Raw genomic sequence first — 20,450 nt, 5'->3', positions numbered from 1 at the left:
AGGTGATCACGAAGTTATGTATAGTTTAACATCTAAATACACTGTGTAATTCGTCTAATTCAGAGACTGCATCATTCTACTCGAAAAGTTCGCGCGCCACCCGAAGCCGAAAAATGTCATTTTGACCCCCTAAAAAGTCCAAAATGGCAGAAATAACAACGCAGGTGATCACAAAGTGATGTATAGTTTTAGCATCTAAGCACACTGTGCGAAATTCGTCCAATTCGGAGACTGCATCATTCTACTCGAAAAGTTCGCGCGCCACCAGAAAACCGAAAAATGTCATTTTGACCCCTTAAAAGTCTCGAATGGCCGAAATAACACGCAGGTGATCACGAAGTGATGTATAGTTTTAGCATCTAAACACACTGTGCGAAATTCGTCCAATGCGGAGACTGCATCATTCTACTCGAAAAGTTCGCGGTCCACCCGATAACCGAAAAATGCCATTTTGATCTCCTAAAAAGTCCCGAGTGGCCGAAATAACAACGCAGGTGATCACGAAGTGATTTTAGCATCTAAATACACTGTTCGAAACTCGTCCAATTCGGAGACTGCATCATTCTACTCGAAGAGTTCGCGTGCCACCCGAAAACCGAAAAATGTCATTTTAATCCCCTTAAAAGTCCCGAATGGCCGAAATAACATCGCAGGTGATCAATAAGTGATATATAGTTTTAGCATCTAAATACACTATGAGAAATTCGTCCAATTCGGAGACTGCATCATTCTACTCGAAAAGTTCGAGCGCCACCCGAATACCGAAAAATGCCATTTTGACCCCCTAAACAGTCCCGAATGGCCGAAATAACAATGCAGGTGATCACGAAGTGATATATAGATTTAGCATCTAAATACACTGTGCTAAATTCATCCAATTCGGAGACGGCATAATTCTACTCGAAAAGTTCGAGCGCCACCCGAATACCGAAAAATGCCATTTTGACCCCCTAAACAGTCCCGAATGGCAAAAAAACGCAACGGCTTATGGCAGAGCAATGAGTCTTGTTTATTTGTCCGTGTTACATTGACCGTGCGAATTTCGTCCAATTCGGAGACTGCATCATTCAACTCAAAAATTTCGCATGCAACCCCAAAACTGAAAAATGCCATTTTGACCTCATAAAAAGTCCCGAATGGCCGAAATAACATCGCAGGTGATCACGAAGTTATGTATAGTTTTAGCATCTAAATACACTGTGTGAAATTCGTCCAATTCAGAGACTGCATCATTCTACTCGAAAAGTTCGCGCGCCACCCGAAACCGAAAAATGTCATTTTGACCCCCTAAAAAGTCCAAAATGGCCGAAATAACAACGCAGGTGATCACAAAGTGATGTATAGTTCTAGCATCTAAACACACTGTGCGAAATTCGTCCAATTCGGAGACTACATCATTCTACTCGAAAATTTCGCGCGCCACTTCAAAACTGAAAAATACCATTTTGACCCCATAAAAAGTCCCGAATGGCCGAAATAACATCGCAGGTGATCACAAAGTGATGTATAGTTTTAGCATCTAAGCACACTGTGCGAAATTCATCCAATTCAGAGATTGCATCATTCTACACGAAAAGTTCGCCCGCCACCAGAAAACAGAAAAATGTCATTTTGACCCCCTTAAAAGTCCCGAATGGCCGAAATAACATCGCAGGTGATGACAAAGTGATGTATAGTTTTAGCATCTAAATATACTGTGCGAAATTCGTCCGATTCGGAGACTGCATCATTCTATTCGAAAATTTCGCGTACCACCCGAAAACCGAAAAATGTCATTTTGACCACCTAAAAATTCCCGAATGGCCGTAATAACAACGCAGGTGATCATGAGGTGATGAATAGTTTTAGCATCTAAGCACACTGTGCGAAATTCGTCCAATTCGGTAACTGCATCATTCTACTCAAAAAGTTCGCGCGCCACCCGAAAACCGAAAAATGTCATTTTGACCCCTTAAAAGTCCCGAATGGCCAAAATAACACGCAGGTGATCACGAAGTGATGTATAGTTTTAGCAGCTAAACACAATGTGCGAAATTCGTCCAATTCGGAGACTGCATCATTCTACTCGAAAGGTTCACGCGCCACCCGATAACCGAAAAATGCCATTTTGACCTCCTAAAAAGTCCCAAATGGCCGAAATAACAACGCAGGTGATCACGAAGTGATGTATATTTTTATCATCTAAATACACTGTGCGAAATTCGTCCAATTCGGAGACTGCATCATTCTACTCGAAAAGATAGCGCGCCATCCGAAAACCGAAAATGTCATTTTGACCCCATAAAAGTCCCGAATGGCTGAAATAACACGCATGTGATCACTAAGTGATGTACAGTTTTAGCAGCTAAACACAATTTGCGAAATTCGTCGAATTCGGAGACTGCATCATTCTACTCGAAAAGTTCGCGCGCCACCCGATAACCGAAAAATGCCATTTTGACCTCCTAAAAAGTCTCGAGTGGCCGAAATAACAACGCAGGTGATCACGAACTGATGTATATTTTTAGCATCTATATACACTGTGCGAAATTCGTTCAATTCGGAGACTGCATTATTCTACTCGAAAAGTTCGACCGCCACCCGAATACCGAAAAATGCAATTTTGACCCCCTAAACAGTCCCAAATGGCCGAAATAACAACGCAGGTGATCACGAAGTGATGTTTAGATTTAGCGTCTAAATACACTGTGCGAAATTCATCCAATTCGGAGACTACATAATTCTACTCGAAAAGTTCGAGCGCCACCCGAATACCGAAAAATGCCATTTTGACCCCTAAACAGTCCTGAATGGCCAAAAAACGCAACAGCTCATGGCGGAGCAATGAGTCTTGTTTATTTGTCCGTTTTACATTAACCGTGCGAATTTCGTCCAATTCGGAGACAACATCATTCAACTCGAAAATTTCGCGCGCCACCCCAAAACTGAAAAATGCCATTTTGACCCCTAAACAGTCCTGAATGGCCAAAAAACGCAACAGCTAATGGTGGAGCAATGAGTCTTGTTTATTTGTCTGTTTTACATTAACCGTGCGAATTTCGTCCAATTCGGAGACAACATCATTCAACTCGAAAATTTCGCGCGCCACCCCAAAACTAAAAAATGCCATTTTGACCCCATAAAAAGTCCCGAATGGCCGAAATAACATCGCAGGTGATCACGAAGTTATGTATAGTTTAACATCTAAATACACTGTGTAATTCGTCTAATTCAGAGACTGCATCATTCTACTTGAAAAGTTCGCGCGCCACCCGAAACCGAAAAATGTCATTTTAACCCCCTAAAAAGTCCAAAATGGCATAAATAACAACGCAGGTGATCACAAAGTGATGTATAGTTTTAGCATCTAAGCACACTGTGCGAAATTCGTCCAATTCGGAGACTGCATCATTCTACTCGAAAGTTCGCGCGCCACCAGAAAACCGAAAAATGTCATTTTGACCCCTTAAAAGTCTCGAATGGCCGAAATAACACGCAGGTGATCACGAAGTGATGTATAGTTTTAGCATCTAAACACACTGTGCAAAATTCGTCCAATTCGGAGACTGCATCATTCTACTCGAAAAGTTCGCGGGCCACCCGATAACCGAAAAGTGCCATTTTGATCTCCTAAAAAGTCCCGAGTGCCGGAAATAACAACGCAGGTGATCACGAAGTGATTTTAGCATCTAAATACACTGTTCGAAACTCGTCCAATTCGGAGACTGCATCATTCTACTCGAAGAGTTCGCGTGCCACCCGAAAACCGAAAAATGTCATTTTGATCCCCTTAAAAGTCCCGAATGGCCGAAATAACATCGCAGGTGATCAATAAGTGATATATAGTTTTAGCATCTAAATACACTATGAGAAATTCGTCCAATTCGGAGACTGCATCATTCTACTCGAAAAGTTCGAGCGCCACCCGAATACCGAAAAATGCCATTTTGACCCCCTAAACAGTCCCGAATGGCCGAAATAACAATGCAGGTGATCACGAAGTGATATATAGATTTAGCATCTGAATACACTGTGCTAAATTCATCCAATTCGGAGACGGCATAATTCTACTCGAAAAGTTCGAGCGCCACCCGAATATCGAAAAATGCCATTTGACCCCCTAAACAGTCCCGAATGGCAAAAAAACGCAATGGCTTATGGCAGAGCAATGAGTCTTGTTTATTTGTCCGTGTTACATTGACCGTGCGAATTTCGTCCAATTCGGAGACTGCATCATTCAACTCGAAAATTTCGCATGCAACCCCAAAACTGAAAAATGCCATTTTGACCTCATAAAAAGTCCTGAATGGCTGAAATAACATCGCAGGTGATCACGAAGTTATGTATAGTTTTAGCATCTAAATACACTGTGTGAAATTCGTCCAATTCAGAGACTGCATCATTCTACTCGAAAAGTTCGCGCGCCACCCGAAACCGAAAAATGTCATTTTGACTCCCTAAAAAGTCCAAAATGGCCGAAATACCAACGCAGGTGATCACAAAGTGATGTATAGTTTTAGCATCTAAACACACTGTGCGAAATTCGTCCAATTCGGAGACTACATCATTCTACTCGAAAATTTCGCGCGCCACTCCATAACTGAAAAATGCCATTTTGACCCCATAAAAAGTCCCGAATGGCCGTAATAACATCGCAGGTGATCACAAAGTGATGTATAGTTTTAGCATCTAAGCACACCGTGCGAAATTCATCCAATTCGGAGATTGCATCATTCTACTCGAAAAGTTCGCGCGCCACCAGAAAACAGAAAAATGTCATTTTGACCCCCTTAAAAGTCCCGAATGGCCGAAATAACATCGCAGTTGATGACAAAGTGATGTATAGTTTTAGCATCTAAATATACTGTGCGAAATTCATCCGATTCGGAGACTGCATCATTCTATTCGAAAAGTTCGCGTACCACCCGAAAACCGAAAAATGTCATTTTGACCCCCTAAAAAGTCCCGAATGGCCGTAATAACAACGCAGGTGATCACAAAGTGATGTATAGTTTTAGCATCTAAGCACACTGTGCGAAATTCGTCCAATTCGGAGACTGCATCATTCTACTCGAAAAGTTCGCGCGCCACCCGAAAACAGAAAAATGTCATTTTGACCCCTTAAAAGTCCTGAATGACCGAAATAACACGCAGGTGATCACGAAGTGATGTATAGTTTTAGCATCTAAACACAATGTGCGAAATTCGTCCAATTCGGAGACTGCATCATCCTACTCGAAAAGTTCGCGCGCCACCCGAAAACCGAAAAATGTCATTTTGACCCCCTTAAAAGTCCCGTATGGCCGAAATAACAACGCAGGTGATCACGAAGTGATGTATAGTTTTAGCATCTAAATACACTGTGTGAAATTCGTCCAATTCGGAGACTGCAACATTCTACTCGAAAAGTTCGCGCGCCACGTTATAACCGAAAAATAACCATTTTGACCCCCTAAAAAGTCCCGAATGGCCGAAATAACAACGCAGGTTATCACGAAGTGATGTATAGTTTTAGCATCTAAGAACACTATGCGAAATTCGTCCAATTCGGAGACTGCATCATTCTACTCAAAAAGTTCGCGCGCCACCCGAGAACCGAAAAATGTCATTTTGACCCCTTAAAAGTCCTGAATAACCGAAATAACACGCAGGTGATCAAGAAGTGATGTATAGTTTTAGCATCCAATTCGGAGACTGCATCATTCTACTCGAAAAGTTCGCGCGCCACCAGAAAACCGAAAAATGTCATTGTTGACCCCCTAAAAAGTCCCGAATGGCCGAAATAACATCGAAGGTGATCACGAAGTGATGTATAGTTTTAGCATCTAAATACACTGTGTGAAATTCGTCCAATTCGGAGACTGCAACATTCTACTCGAAAAGTTCGCGCGCCACGCGTTAACCGAAAAATGCCACTTTGACCCCCTAAAAAGTCTCGAATGGCTGAAATAACAACGCAGGTGATCACAAAGTGATGTATAGTTTTAGCAACTAAATACACTGTGCGAAATTCGTCAAATTCAGAGACTGCATCATTCTACTCAAAAAGTTCGAGCGCCACCCGAATACCGAAAAATGCCATTTTGACTAAACACTCCCGAATGGCCAAAAAACGCAACAGCTCATGGCTTAGCAATGAGTCTTGTTTATTTACCTGTTTTACATTAACCGTGCAAATTTCGTCCAATTCGGAGACTGCATCATTCTACTCGAAAATTTCGCGTGCCACCCCAAAACTGAAAATTGCCATTTTGACCCCGTAAAAAGTCTCGAATAGCCGAAATAACATCGCAGTTGATCACGAATGGCCGAAATATCAATGCAGGTGATCACGAAGTGATGTATACTTTTAGCATCTAACCACACTATGCGAAATTCATCCAATTCGGAGACTGCATCATTCTACTCGAAAAGTTCGCGCGCCACCAGAAAACAAAAAATGTCATTTTGACCCCCTTAAAAGTCTCGAATGGCCGAAATAACATCGCAGGTGATCACGAAGTGCTCTATTGTTTTAGCATCTAAATACACGGTGCGAAATTCTTCCGATTCGGAGACTGCATAATTCTACACGAAAAGTTCGCTTACCACCCGAAAACCGAAAAATGTCATTTTGACCCCCTAAAAAGTCCCGAATGGCCGAAATAACAACGCAGGTGATCACGAAGTGATGTATAGTTTTAGTATCTATACACACTGTGCGAAATTCGTCCAATTCGGAGACTGCATCATTCTACTCGAAAAGTTCGCACGCCACCCGAAAACCGAAAAATGTCATTTTGACCCCTTAAAAGTCCCGAATGGCCGAAATAACACGCAGGTGATCACGAAGTGATGTACAGTTTTAGCAGCTAAACACAATGTGCGAAATTCGTCCAATTCGGAGACTGCATCATTCTACTCGAAAAGTTCGAGCGCCGCCCGAAAACTGAAAAATGTCATTTTGACCCCCTTAAAAGTCCCGAATGGCCGAAATAACATCGCAGGTGATCACGAAGTGATGTATAGTTTTTGCATCTAAATACACTATGTGAAATTCGTCCAATTCGGAGACTACATCATTCTACTTGAAAAGTTCGCGCGCCACCCGAAAACCGAAAAATGCCATTTTGACCCCCTAAAAAGTCCGGAATGGCCGAAATAACAACGCAGGTGATCACAAAGTGATGTATAGTTTTAGCATCTAAATACACTGTGCGAAATTCGTCCAATTCGAAGACTGCATCATTCTACTCGAAAAGTTCGAGCGCCGCCCGAATACCGAAAAATGCCATTTTGATCCCCTAAACAGTCCCGAATGGCCGAAATAACAACGCAGGTGATCACAAAGTGATGTATTGATTTAGCATCTAATTACACTGTGCGAAATTCATCCTATTCGGAGACTGCATCATTCTACTAGGAAAGTTCGAGCGCCACCCGAATACCGAAAAATGCCATTTTGACCCCCTAAACAGTCTCGAATGGCCAAAAAATGCAACAGCTCATGGCGGAGCGATGAGTCTTGTTTATTTGCTCGTTTTACATTAACCGTACAAATTTCGTCCAATTCGTAGACTGCATCATTCTACTCGAAAATTTCGCGCGCCACCCCAAAACTGAAATAACATTGCAGGTGATCACGAAGTGATGTATAGTTTTAGCATGTAAATACACTGTGCAAAATTCGTCCAATTCGGAGACTGCATCATTCTACTCGAAAAGTTCGCACGCCACCCGAAAACCGAAAAATATCATTTGACCCTCTAAAACGTCCTGAATGGCGGGAATACCAACGGAGGTGATCACGAAGTTATGTATAGTTTTAGAATCTAAACACACTGTGCAAAATTCGTCCAATTCGGAGACTGCATAATTCTACTCGAATAGTTCGCACGCCACCCGATAACCGAAAAATGCCATTTTGACCCCCAAAAAAGTCCCGAATGGCCGAAATAACAACGCAGGTAATCACAAACTGATGTATAGTTTTAGCATCTAAATACATTGTGCGAAATTCGTCAAATTCGGAGAGTGTATCATTCTACTCGAAAAGTTCGAGCGCCACCCGAATACCGAAAAATGCCATTTTGACCCCTTAAACAGTCCCGATTGGCCAAAAAACGCAACAGCTCATGCCGGAGCGCTGAGTTTTGTTTATATGCCCGTTTTACATTAACCGTGCGAATTTCGTCTAATTCGGAGACTGCATCATTTAACTCGAAAATTTCGCGCGCCACCCCGAAAACTGAAAAATGCCATTTTGAACACATAAAAAGTCCCGAATGGCCGAAATAACAACGCAGGTGATCATGAAATTATGTATAGTTTTAGCATCTAAATACACTGTGTGAAATTCGTCCAATTCAAAGACTGCATCATTTTACTCGAAAAGCTCGCACGCCACCCGAAAACCGAAAAATGTCATTTTCACCCCCAAAAAAGTCCAAAATGGCTGAAATAACAACGTAGGTGATCACAAAGTGATGTATAATTTTAACATCTAAACACACTGTGCGCGCCATTCCAAAACTCGAAAATTTCAACTCGAAAATGGCTGAAACTACATCATTCAACTCGAAAATTTCGCGCGCCATTCCAAAACTGAAAAATGCCATTTTGACCCCATAAAAAGTCGCGAATGGCCGAAATAACATCGCAGGTGATCACGAAGTGATGTATAGTTTTAGCATCTAAGTACACTGTGCGAAATTCGTCTAATTTGGAGACTGCAACATTCTACTCGAAAAGTTCGCGCGCCACCCAAAAACCGAAAAATGTCAGTTTGACTCCCTTAAAAGTCCTGAATGGCCGAAATAAGAGCGCAAGTGATCACGAAGTGACGTATAGTTTTAGCGTCTAAGCACACTATGCGAAATTCGTCCAATTCAGAGATTGCGTCATTCTACTCGAAAAGTTCGTGCGCCACCAGAAAACAGAATAATGTCATTTTGACCCCGTTAAAAGTCTCGAATGGCCGAAATAACATCGCAGATAATCACGAAGTGATGTATAGTTTTAGCATCTAAATACACTGTGCGAAATTTGTCCGATTCGGGGACTGCATCATTCTACTAGAAAAGTTCGCGTGCCACCCGAATGGCCGAAATAATAACGCAGGTGATCACGAAGTGATGTATAGTTTTAGCAGCTAAACACAATGTGCGAAATTTGTCCAATTCGGAGACTGCATCATTTTACTTAAAGAGTTCGATCGCCGCCCGAATACCGAAAAATGCCATTTTGACCCCCTAAACAGTCCCGAATGGCCGAAATAAAAAACGCAGGTGATCACAAAGTGATGTATAGATGTAGCATCTAAATACACTGTGCGAAATTCATCCAATTCGAAGACTGCATCATTCTACTCGGAAAGTTCGAGTGCCACCCGAATATCGAAAAATGCCATTTTGACCCCCTAAACAGTCTCGAATGGCCAAAGAACGCAACAGCTCATGGCGAAGCAATGAATCTTGTTTATTTGCCCGTTTTACATTAACCGTGCGAATTTCGTCTAGTTCGTAGACTGCATCATTTTACTCGAAAATTTCGCGCGCCACCCCAAAACTGAAAAATGCCATTTTGACCTCATAAAAAGTCCCGAATGGCCGAAATAACATCGCAGGTGATCACGAAGTGATGTATAGTTTTAGCATTTCAATACACTGTGCGAATTTCGTCCAATTCGGAGACTGCATCATTCTATTCGAAAAGTGGCGCGCGCACCCCGAAAACAGAAAAATGTCATTTTGACCCCCTTAAAAGTCCCGAATGGCCGAAATAACATCGCAGGTGATCACGAAGTGATGTATAGTTTTAACATCTAAACACACTGTGCGAAATTCGTCCAATTCGGAAAATACATCATTCTACTCGAAAATTTCGCGCGCCACGCCAAAACTAAAAAATGCCATTTTGAACTCATAAAAAGTCTCGAATGGCGGGAATAACAACGGAGGTGATCACGAAGTGATGTATAGTTTTAGCATCTAAACACACTGTGCAAAATTCGTTAAATTCGGAGACTGCATCATTCTACTCGAAAAGTTCGTGCGCCACCCGAAAACCGAAAAATGTCAGTTTGACCCCCTAAAAAGTCTCGAATGGCCGAAATAACAACGCAGGTGATCGCGAAGTGATGTATAGTTTTAGCGTCTAAGCACACTGTGCGAAATTCGACCAATTCGAAGACTACATCATTCTACTCGAAAAGTTCGCGCGCCACCAGAAAACAGAAAAATGTCATTTTGACACCGTTAAAAGTCCCGAATGGCCGAAATAACATCACAGATGATCACGAAGTGATGTATAGTTTTAGCATCTAAATACACCGTGCGAAATTCGTCCGATTCGGAGACTGCATCATTTTACTCGAAAAGTTCGCGTGCCACGCGAAAACCGAAAAATGTGATTTTGACCCCCTTAAAAATCCCCAATGGCCGAAATAACAACGCAGGTCATCACAAAGTGATGTATAGTTTTAGTATCTAAACACTGTGCGAAATTCGTCCAATTCGGAGACTGCATCATTCTACTCGAAAAGTTCGCGCGCCACCCGATAACCGAAAAATGCCATTTTGACCTCCTAAAAAGTCCCGAGTGGCCGAAATAACAACGCAGGTGATCACGAAGTGATGTATAGTTTTAGCATCTAAATACACTGTGCGAAATTCGTCCAATTCGGAGACTGCATCATTCTACTCGAAAAGTTCGTGTGCCACGCAAAAACCGAAAAATGTCATTTTGACCCCCTTAAAAGTCTCGAATGGCCGAAATAACATTGCAGGTGATCACGAAGTGATGTATAGTTTTAGCATATAAATACACTGTGTAAAATTCGTCCAATTCAGAGAGTGCATCATTCTACTCGAAAAGTTTGCGTGCCACCAGATAACCGAAAAATGCCATTTTGACCTCCTAAAAAGTCCCGAATGTCCGAAATAACAACGCAGGTGATCACGAAGTGATGTATAGTTATAGCATCAAAATACACTATGCGAAATTCGTCCATTTCGGAGACTGCATCATTCTACTAGAAAAGTTCGAGCGCCACCCGAATACCGAAAATGGCCATTTAGACCCCCTAAACAGTCCCGAATGGCCGAAATAACGAAGCAGGTGATCACGAAGTGATGTATAGATTTAGCATCTAAATACACTGTGTGAAATTCATCCAATTCGGAGACCGCATCATTCAACTCAAAAAGTTCGAGCGCCACCGGAATACCGAAAAACACCATTTTGACCCCCTAAACAGTCCTGAATGGCCAAAAAACGCAACAGCTCATGGCGGAGCAATGAGTCTTGTTTATTTGCCCATTTTACATTAACCGTGCGAATTTCGTCCAATTCGTAGACTGCATCATTTTACTCGAAAATTTCGCGCGCCACCCCAAAACTGAAAAATGCCATTTTGACCTCATAAAAAGTCCCGAAAGGCCGAAATAACATCGCAGGTGATCACGAAGTGATGTATACTTTTAGCATCTAAATACACTGTGCGAATTTCGTCCAATTCGGAGACTGCATCATTCTACTCGAAAATTTCGCGCGCCACCCCAAAACTGAAAAAAGCCATTTTGAACTCATAAAAAGTCCCGAATGGCGGGAATAACAACGGAGGTGATCACGAAGTGATGTATAGTTTTAGCATCTAAACACACTGTGCAAAATTCGTCAAATTCGGAGACTGCATCATTCTACTCGAAAATTTCGCGCGTCACCCCAAAACTGAAAAATGCCATTTTGACCCCATAAAAAGTCTCGAATGGCCGAAATAACAACGCAGGTGATCGCGAGGTGATGTATAGTTTTAGCGTCTATGCACACTGTGCGAAATTCGTCCAATTCGGAGACTGCATCATTCTACTCGAAAAGTTCGCGCGCCACGAGAAAACAGAAAAATGTCATTTTGACCCCGTTAAAAGTCCCGAATGGCCGAAATAACATCGCAGATGATCACGAAGTGTTGTATAGTTTTAGCATCTAAATACACTGTGCGAAATTCGTCTGATTCGGAGACTGCATCATTTTACTCGAAAAGTTCACATGCCACCCGAAAACCGAAAAATGTCATTTTGACCCCCTTAAATGTCCCCAATGGCCGAAATAACAACGCAGGTGATCACAAAGTGATGTATAGTTTTAGCATCTAAACACTGTGCGAAATTCGTCCAATTCGGAGACTGCATCATTCTACTCGAAAAGTTCGCGCGCCACCCGAAAACCAAAAAATGTCATTTTGACCCCGTAAAAGTCCCGAATGGCAGAAATAACACGCAGGTAATCACGAAGTGATGTATAGTTTTAGCATCTAAACACACTGTGCGAAATTCGTCCAATTCGTAGAATGCATCATTCTACTCGAAAAGTTCGCGCACCACCCGTTAACCGAAAAATGCCATTTTGACCTCCTAAAAAGTCCCGAGTGGCCGAAATAAGAACGCAGGTGATCACGAAGTGATGTATAGTTTTAGCATCTAAATACTCTGTGCGAAATTCGTCCAATTCGGAGACTGCATCATTCTACTCGAAAAGTTCGTGTGCCACCCAAAAACCGAAAAATGTCATTTTGACCCCCTTAAAAGTCCCGAATGGCCGAAATAACATCGCAGGTGATCACGAAGTGATGTATAGTTTTAGCATCTAAATACACTGTGTAAAATTCGTCCAATTCAGAGAGTGCATCATTCTACTCGAAAAGTTCGCGCGCCACCCGATAACCGAAAAATGCCATTTTGACCTCCTAAAAAGTCCCGAATGTCCGAAATAACAACGCAGGTGATCACGAAGTGATGTATAGTCATAGCATCTAAATACACTATGTGAAATTCGTCCAATTCGGAGACTGCATCATTCTACTAGAAAAGTTCGAGCGCCACCCGAATACCGAAAAATGCCATTTAGACCCAATAAACAGTCCCGAATGGCTGGAATAACGAAGCAGGTGATCACGAAGTGATGTATAGATTTTGCATCTAAATACACTCTGCAAAATTCATCCAATTCGGAGACGGCATCATTCTACTCGAAAAGTTCGAGCGCCACCGGAATACCGAAAAACGCCATTTTGAACCCCTAAACAGTCCTGAATGGCCAAAAAACGCAACAGCTCATGGCGGAGTTATGAGTCTTGTTTATTTGTCTGTTTTACATTAACCGTGCGAATTTCGTCCAATTCGGAGACTGCATCATTCTACTCGAAAATTTCGCGCGCCCCCCCAAAACTGAAAAATGCCATTTTGACCTCATAAAAAGTCCCGAATAGCCGAAATAACATCCCAGGTGATCACAAAGTGATGTATAGTTTTAGCATCTAAATACATTGTGCGAAATTCGTCGTATTCGGAGACTGCATCATTCTATTCGAAAAGTTCGCGCGCCACCCGAAAACCGAAAAACATCATTTTGACCCCCTAAAACGTCCCGAATGGCCGATATAACAACAGAGGTGATCACGAAGTGATGTATAGTTTTAGCATCTAAACACACTGTGCAAAATTCGTCCCATTCGGATTCTGCATCATTCTACTCGAAAAGTTCGAGCGCCACCCGAAAATAGAAAAATGTCATTTTGACCCCCTAAAAAGTCCTGAATGGCCGAAATAACAACGCAGGTGGTCACGAAGTGATGTATACTTTTAGAATCTAAACACACTATGCGAAATTCGTCCAATTCGGAGACTGCATCCATCCACTCGAAAAGTTCGTGCGCCACCCGATAACCGAAAAATGCCATTTTGACCCCCAAAAAGGTCCTGAATGGACGAAATAACAACGCAGGTGATCACGAAGTGATGTATAGTTTTAGCATCTAAATATACTGTGCGAAATTCGTCCAATTCGGAGACTGCATCACTCTACTCGAAAAGTTCGAGCGCCACCCGAATACCGAAAAATGCCATTTTTGACCCCCTAAACAGTCCCGAATGGCCAAAAAACGCAACAGCTCATGGTGGAGCGATGAGTCTTGTGTATTTGCCCGTTTTACATTAACCGTGCGAATTTCGTCCAGTTCGGAGACTGCATCATTCAACTCGAAAATTTCGCTCGCCACCCGGAAACTGAAAAATGCCATTTTGACCCCATAAAAAGTCCTGAATGGCCGAAATAACATCGGAGGTGATCACGAAGTTATGTATAGTTTTAGCATCTAAATATACTGTGCGAAATTAGTCCAATTCAGAGACTGCATCATTCTACTCGAAAAGTTCGCGCGCCACCTGAAAACCGAAAAATGTCATTTTGACCCCCTAAAAAGTCCCGAATGGCCGAAATAACAACGCAGGTGATCACAAAGTGATGTATAGTTTTAGCATCTAAACACAATGTGCGAAATTTGTCCAATTCGGAGACTACATCATTCTACTCAAAAAGTTTGCGCGCCACCCGAAAAAAGAAAAATGTCATTTTGACCCTCTTAAAAGTCTCGAATGGCCGAAATAACATCGCAGGTGATCACGAAGTGATGTATAGTTTTAGAATCTAAATATACTGTGCGAAATTCGTCCAATTCGGAGACTTCATCATTGTACTCGAAAAGTTCGCGCGCCACCCGAAAACCGAATAATGTCATTTTGACCACCTTAAAAGTCCCGAATGGCCGAAATAACATCGCAGGTGATCACGAAGTGATGTATAGTTTTAGAATCTAAATACACTGTGTGAAATTCGTCCAATTCGGAGACAGCATCATTCTACTCGAAAAGTTCGCGCGCCACCCGATAACCGAAAAATGTCATTTTGACCCCCTAAAAAGGTCCGAATGGCCGAAATAACAATGCAGGTGATCACGAAGTGATGTATAGTTTTAGCATCTAAATACACTGTGCGAAATTCGTCCAATTGAGAGACTGCATCATTCTACTCGAAAAGTTCGAGCGCCACCCAAATACCGAAAAATGCCATTTTGACCCCCTAAACAGTCCCGAATGGCCAAAAAATGCAACAGCTCATGGCGGAGCGATGAGTCTTGTTTATTTGCCCGTTTTACATTAACCGTGCGAATTTCGTCCAGTTCGGAGACTGCATCATTCAACTCGAAAATTTCGCGCGCCACCCCAAAACTAAAAAATGCCATTTTGACCCCATAAAAAGTCCCGAATGGCCGAAATAACATCGGAGGTGATCACGAAGTTATGTATAGTTTTAGCATCTAAATACACTGTGCGAAATTCGTCCAATTCAGACACTGCATCATTCTACTCGAAAAGTTCGTGCGCCACCTGAAAACCGAAAAATGTCATTTTCACCCCCTAAAAAGTCCCGAATGGCCGAAATAACAACGCAGGTGATCACAAAGTGATGTATAGTTTTAGCATCTAAACACACTGTGCGAAATTTGTCCAATTCGGAGACTACATCATTCTACTCAAAAAGTTCGCGCGCCACCCGAAAACAGAAAAATGTCATTTTGACCCTCTTAAAAGTCTCGAATGGCCGAAATAACATCGCAGGTGATCACGAAGTGATGTATAGTTTTAGCATCTAAATACACTATGCGAAATTCGTCCAATTCGGAGACTGCATCATTCTACTCGAATAGTTCGCGCGCCACTCGATAACCGAAAAATGCCATTTTGACCCCCTAAAATGTCCCGAATGGCCGTAATAACAACGCAGGTGATGACGAACTGATGTATAGTTTTAGCATCTAAATACACTGTGCGAAATTCATCCCATTCGGAGACTGCATCATTCTACTCGAAAAGTTCGAGCGCCACCCGAATACCGAAAAATGCCATTTTGACCCCTTAAAAGTCCCGAATGGCCGAAATAACATCGCAGGAGATCACAAAGTGATGTATAGTTTTAGCATCTAAATACATTGTCTGAAATTCGTCCAATTCGTAGACTGCATCATTCTACTCGAAAAGTTCGCGCGCCACCCGAGAAACGAAAAATGTCATTTTGACCCCCTAAAAAGTCCCAAATGGCCGAAATAACAATGCAGGTGATCACGAAGTGATGTATAGTTTTAGCATCTAAATACACTGTGCGAAATTCGTCAAATTCGGAGACTGCATCATTCTACTCGAAAAGTTCGAGCGCCACCCGAAAATCGAAAAATGCCATTTTTGACCCCCTAAACAGTCCCGAATGGCCAAAAAACGCAACAGCTCATAGCGGAGTGATGAGTCTTGTTTATTTGCCCGTTTTACATTAAACGTGCGAATTTCGTCCAGTTCGGAGACTGCATCATTCAACTCGAAAATTTCGCGCGCCACCCCAAAACTTAAAAATGCCATTTTGACCCCATAAAAAGTCCCGAATGGCCGAAATAACATCGGAGGTGATCACGAAATTATGTATAGTTTTAGGATCTAAATACACTGTGCGAAATTCCTCCAATTCAGAGATTGCATCATTCTACTCGAAAAGTTCGCGCGCCACCCTAAAACCGAAAAATGTCATTTTGACCCCCTAAAAAGCCCCGAATGGCCGAAATAACAACGTAGATGATCAAAAAGTGATGTATAGTGTTAGCATCTAAACACACTGTGCGAAATTTGTCCAATTCAGAGACTACATCATTCTACTCAAAAAGTTCGCGCGCCACCCGAGAACAGAAAAATGTCATTTTGACCCCCTTAAAAGTCCCGAATGGCCGAAATAACATCGCAGGTGATCACTAAGTGATGTATAGTTTTAGCATCTAAATACACTGTGCGAAATTCATCCAATTCGGAGACTGCATCATTCTTCTTGAAAAGTTCACGCGCCACCCGAAAATAGAAAAATGTCATTTTGACCCCCTTAAAAGTCCCGAATGGCCGAAATAACATCGCAGGTGATCACGAAAGTGATGTATAGTTTTAGCATCTAATTATACTGTGCGAAATTCGTCCAATTCGGAGACTGCATCATTCTACTCGAAAAGTTCGTGCGCCACCCGAAAACCAAAAAATGTCATTTTGACCCCTTTAAAAGTCCCGAATGGCCGAAATAACATCGCAGGTGATCACGAAGTGATGTATAGTTTTAGCATCTAAATACACTGTGTGAAATTCGTCCAATTCGGAGACTGCATCATTCTACTCGAAAAGTTCGCGCGCCACCCGATAACCGAAAAATGTCATTTTGACCCCCTTAAAAGCCCTGAATGGCCGAAATAACATCGCAGGTGATCACAAAGTGATGTATAGTTTTAGCATCTAAATACATTGTGTGAAATTAGTCCAATTCGGAGACTGCATCATTCTACTCGAAAAGTTCGTGCGCCACCCGATAGCCGAAAAATGTCATTTTGACCCCCTAAAAAGTCCCGAATGGCCGAAATAACAATGCAGGTCATCACAAAGTGATGTATAGTTTTAGCATCTAAAGACACTGTGCGAAATTCGTTCAATTCGGAGACTGCATCGTTCTACTCGAAAAGTTCGAGCGCCACCCGAATACCGAAAAATGCCATTTTTGACCCCCTAAACAGTCCCAAATGGCCAAAAAACGCAACAACTCATGGCGGAGCGATGAGTCTTGTTTATTTGCCCGTTTTACATTAACCGTGCGCATTTCGTCCCGTTCGGAGAGTGCATCATTCAACTCGAAAAGTTCGCGCGCCACCCCAAAACTGAAAAATGCCATTTTGACCCCATAAAAAGTCCCAAATGGCCGAAATAACATCGGAGGTGATCACGAAGTTATGTATAGTTTTAGCATCTAAATACACTGTGCGAAATTCGTCCAATTCAGAGACTGCATCATTCTACTCGAAAAGTTCGCGCACCACCAGAAAACCGAAAAATGTCATTTTGACCCATGAAAAGTCCCGAATGGCCGAAATAACAACGTAGGTGATCACAAAGTGATGTATAGTTTTAGCATCTAAACACAGCGAAATTTGTCCAATTCGGAGACTACATCATTCTACTCAAAAAGTTCGCGCGCCACCCGGAAACAGAAAATTTTCATTTTGACCCCCTTAAAAGTCCCGAATGGCCGAAATAATATCGCAGGTGATCACGAATTGATGTATAGTTTTAGCATCTAAATACACTGTGCGAAATTCGTCCAATTCGAAGACTGCATCATTCTACTCGAAAAGTTTGCCTGCCACCCGAAAACATAAAAATGTCATTTTGACCCCCTTACATGTCCCGAACGGCCGAAATAACATCGCAGGTGATCACAAAGTGATGTATAGTTTTAGCATCTAAATACAGTGTGTGAAATTCGTCCAATTCGGAGACTGCATCATTCTACTCGAAAAGTTCGCGCGCCACCCGAAAATCGAAAAATGTCATTTTGACCCCCTAAAAAGTCCCGAATGGCCGAAATAACATCGTGGGTGATCACGAAGTGATGTATAGTTTTTGCATCTAAACACACTGTGCGAAATTCGTCGAATTCGGAGACTGCACCGTTCTACTCGAAAAGTTCGCGCGCCTCCCGAAAACCGAAAAATGTCATTTTGACCCCTTAAAAGTCCCGAATGGCCGAAATAACACGCAGGTGATCACGAAGTGATGTATACTTTTAGCAGCTAAACACAATGTGCGAAATTCGTCCAATTCGGAGACTGTATCAAGCTTCTCGAAAAGTTCGCGCGCCACCCGAAAACTGAAAATGTCATTTTGACCCCATAAAAAGTCTCGAATGGCCGAAATAACATCGGAGGTGATCACGAAGTTATGTATAGTTTTAGCATCTAAATACACTGTGCGAAATTCGTCCAATTCAGAGACTGCATCATTCTACTCGAAAAGTTCGCGCGCCACCAGAAAACCGAAAAATGTCATTTTGATCCCATGAAAAGTCCCGAATTGCCGAAATAACAACGCATGTGATCACAAAGTGATGTATAGTTTTACCATCTAAACACAGCGAAATTTGTCCAATTCGTAGACTACATCATTCTACTCAAAAAGTTCGTGTGCCACCCGAAAACAGAAAATTTTCATTTTGACCTCCTTAAAAGTCCCGAATGGCCGAAATAACATCGCAGGTGATCACGAAGTGATGTATAGTTTTAGCATCTAAAAACACTGTGCGAAATTCGTCCAATTCGGAGACTGCATCATTCTACTCGAAAAGTTTGCCTGCCACCCGAGAACAGAAAAATGTCATTTTGACCCCCTTAAAAGTCCCGAACGGCCGAAATAACATCGCAGGTGATCACTAAGTGATGTATAGTTTTAGCATCTAAATACATTGTGTGAAATTCGTCAAATTCGGAGACTGCATCATTCTACTCGAAAGGTTCGCGCGCCACCCGATAACCGTAAAATGTCATTTTGACCCCCTAAAAATCCCGAATGGCCGAAATAACAATGCAGGTGATCACGAAGTGATGTGTAGTTTTAGCATCTAAATACACTGTGCGAAATTCGTCCAATTCAGAGACTGCATCATCCTACTCGAAAAGTTCGCGCGCCACCCGAAAACCGAAAAATGTCATTTTGACCCCATAAAAAGTCCAGAATGGCCGAAATAACAATGCAAGTGATCACAAAGTGATGTATTTTTTTAGCATCTAAACACAGCGAAATTTGTCCAATTCGGAGACTACATCATTCTACTCAAAAATTTCGCGCGCCACCCGAAAACAGGAAAATGTCATTTTGACCCCCTTAAAAGTCCCGAATGGCCGAAATAACATCGCAAGTGATCATGAAGTGATGTATCGTTTTAGCATCTAAATACACTGTGCGAAATTCGTCTAATTCGGAAACTGCATCATTCTACTCGAAAAGTTCGCGCGCCACCCGAAAACAGAAAAATGTCATTTTGACCCCCTTAAAAGTCTCGAATGGCCGAAATAACATCGCAGGTGATCACGAAGTGATGTATAGTTTTAGCATCTAAATATACTGTGCGAAATTCGTCCCATTCGGAGACTGCATCATTCTACTCGAAAAGTTCGCGCGCCACCCGAAAACCGAAAAATGTCATTTTGACCCCCTTAAAAGTCCCGAATGGCCGAAATAACATCGCGGGTGATCACGAAGTGATGTATAGTTTTAGCATCTAAATACATTGTGTTAAATTCGTCCAATTCGGAGACTGCATCATTCTACTCGAAAAGTTTGCGCGCCACCCGGTAACCGAAAAATGTCATTTTGACCCCCTAAAAAGTCCCGAATGGCCGAAATAACAATGCAGGTCATCACGAAGTGATGTATAGTTTTAGCATCTAAATACACTGTGCGAAATTAATCCAATTCGGAGACTGCATCATTCTACTCGAAAAGTTCGAGCGCCACCCGAATACCGAAAAATGCCATTTTGACCCCCTAAACAGTCCCGAATTGCCAAAAAACGCAACAGCTCATGGCGGAGTGATGAGTCTTGTTTATTTGCCCGTTTTACATTAACCGTCCGAGTTTCGTCCAGTTCGGAGACTGCATCATTCAACTCGAAAATTTCGCGCGCCACCCCAAAACTGAAAAATGCCATTTTGACCCCATAAAAAGTCTCGAATGGCCGAAATAACATCGGAGGTGGTCAAGAAGTTATGTATAGTTTTAGCATCAAAATACACTGTGCGAAATTCG

Source organism: Lactuca virosa, chromosome 8 (assembly GCF_052849685.1).
Source record: "Lactuca virosa cultivar CGN04683 chromosome 8, Lactuca_virosa_CGN04683_v6, whole genome shotgun sequence".
In the NCBI taxonomy this organism is placed as follows: Eukaryota; Viridiplantae; Streptophyta; class Magnoliopsida; order Asterales; family Asteraceae; genus Lactuca; species Lactuca virosa.
The sequence above is the reverse complement of the archived record's forward strand: the minus strand, read 5'-3'. Positions refer to the sequence as shown.